This window comes from Schistocerca cancellata, chromosome 1, assembly GCF_023864275.1.
Source record: "Schistocerca cancellata isolate TAMUIC-IGC-003103 chromosome 1, iqSchCanc2.1, whole genome shotgun sequence".
Taxonomy (NCBI): Eukaryota; Metazoa; Arthropoda; class Insecta; order Orthoptera; family Acrididae; genus Schistocerca; species Schistocerca cancellata.
In genome coordinates, this window is record NC_064626.1 from 307,130,501 (window position 1) to 307,133,191 (window position 2,691).

A 2,691-nucleotide genomic window follows, 5' to 3' on the forward strand; every position below is an offset into this window, starting at 1 on the left:
TAACATCACTTTGTGTTCTATGGGCTATTGGAATGTGACGAAGAATACGCAGCACAGACCATCCGCATCGTTGCCGAGCGTTGCAGTGAACGCAGGCGGCACTTCAAGCACATAAATTTTGAAAAATCAGCGCTAGTGAATACACAGCCTTACACAGGGGCGCAAAATCGACTTTGAGAATAAAATGATCCTCTCTCACGCGTCAGCTTACTGTGACTCTGTAATATTTACTTAAGTTGGAAAATACCCCACATAGATAATGTTCTGGGTAAAGAACGAGAGACTACAATTTACTGACAAAACACTGAGAAAATGCAACAGATCTACGACAGAGACTGCCTATACTACGCTTGTACATCTTCGTCTGGAGTAATACTGTGCGGCGTGGGATCCGCATCAGATAAGATCGACAGAGGATATCGAAAAATTTCGAAGGAAGGCAGCACGTTTTGTACTATCGCGAAATAAGGGAGAGGCGCCATGTATATGATACGTGAATTGGTATGGCAACCATTGAAACGAACATAGAGAATCTTATAAGAAACAAAAACAAAAAGACGTAATTTTTAAGGGGATGGTGATGCTGGGGGTGGTCTTCCTCCCCCTTCCGCCCCTCAATCGCCGGGAGAGCGGGGGAAGTAGGGGATGGAGCCTTCATTACCGATTTCCCGTATTTGCGCATGCAAAACTCGCCGTCCGGATGACTTCACTCCGCCAACGTAAGTTGGAACAGCAAGCGTCGTTACCCGACCGATAACAAGCCTGAAAGTCAATATAATGCAGGCAGATTTTGATTCCGCCAACAGTCATCTCTTGGCTCATAAAAGATGGTTTAACTCACGTTTGATGTGGTCTGTACACTGAGAAAATTTTATATATATTTTTTCGCCGCAAACAACTGTAAGATTGTACTGTGATCAATAATGGGTTGGAATATTATGGAATCAGTGTGTTAAATGACCTGCAGTAGGGATTCAAGAGGACAGGTCTTGCTTTATTTTCAATATAGCAACAAAAATAAATGAAATGATAACTAAATTAAGACCCTAAGCCGTCGACAGGCGTTGATATACATCAACGGGGACAGCTGAAAAGATGTGCCCCGACTGGGACTCGAACCCAGGACCTCCTGTTTACATGGCAGACGCTCTATCCATCTGAGCCACCGAAGGCACAAAGGATAATGCGACTGCAGGGATTTATCCCTTGCACACTCCCCCTGAGACCTACATTTCCAAGTTAATGTCCACACACTACATCCCAACTGTCCCTGCCCATTACACTCATTACTCGCGGCAGAGCATCTTACCAAGTCCCGTAAGATGGTCTGTACTGCGTATGCATCCAGCATAAAAGAAGAAGGTTAACCTTAACTGTATGAAGATGGAATCTGCTCTATCGGACATGTCCCCGTTGATACACACGCATTAACCGAACTCTTACGGGACTCGGTAAGATTGTCTGCTGCGAGTAATGAATGTAATGGGCAGGGGTAGTACGAATGTAGTGTGTGGACATTAACTTGGAAATGTAGGTCTCAGGGGGAGTGTGCAAGGGATAAATCCCTGCAGTCGCACTATCCTCTGTGCCCTCGGTGGCTCAGACAGATAGAACGTATGCCATGTAAGCAGGAGGTCCCGGGTTCGAGTCCCTGTCGGGATACACATTTTCAATTGGCCCCGTTGATATATATCAACGTCTGTCGACAGCTTAGGGTCTTGATTTAGTTATCATTTCATTCTAAGAGAGCTGCATGGTAACAGACGTTATCTGTCCTTTCGAACATGTCCGAAAGAGCAGAGATACCATCTCCATACAAAAATAAATGTCTCAGCAACAGAAAGTGTACACACATGCGGCGATCGAACGCTGAACAGCCTTCCGGTTAGGACAAAAGCATTTATAATTGTTCACGAAAGACGAGCGTCTGAGTAAGAAACTGATCATACACTACTTTGATGTTGAAGTATTTATTGATTACTAAATGACATTTTGAGGTTATGTGTATTTCACTGTCCCATTGCTGTAATGATTCTGACAGCTTATGGATGCTTTTAAAACAGCTCTTTTTTTATGCACCCAGCGTTCTCTTTAGAGCGATCTTATTGCTGTGAGTCCACAGCTGTGAGTCACATTGCACACTGCACACTGTACACGAGTTAGGATTCGCAATTGGCAATCACACATTAAAACCTAGTGAATACTGTGTCGTTATCTGGTCATTTGATAGATAGTTGTTGCAGTGTAAAGATAAATTCCGTTTAGAATATCACTTATTTAAAATATAGTTACGCGAAAACTTGAAAAAAAATTCGGTGTTGACTGTTCGACTTCACCGCTGATCAGTCAGTGCGTCTGACTGTCATGCGAAGGAACTAGATCTGAATTCCGGTACTGCCAGAGATTCTTACCTCGTGGCAGGACTGTGACCAGTTGCACTCATTCTCATGATTCCATATGAGCACCTAATTAAGACCAAAGAGTATCGAGTGGTTCTTCGTGTCCGACGGTGCCGCTACTTTCTTTTACGTTATTAATTACTGACTAGCACGCAAAACACTCCTGTATTTCGTCTTGAGTTTTTATCTGCGATCCAGGTTACCATTAGTCCCTTGTGAAAGATCGTTTGCAGCAAAGAATAACAAAGTAATTGGAGTGTAAGTCACATTTCAAATCAAGTGATATCAATTA

General features: G+C 43.3%; 1 non-coding gene across 1 annotated transcript; it reads right to left on the reverse strand.

The window, feature by feature from the left end:
* Positions 1-1,098: 1,098 nt before the first annotated feature.
* Trnat-ugu (transfer RNA threonine (anticodon UGU)) lies at positions 1,099-1,173 on the reverse strand. Its single transcript has one exon. It is a non-coding gene; the product is annotated as a tRNA-Thr (tRNA).
* Between the last annotated feature and the right edge of the window lie 1,518 nt (positions 1,174-2,691).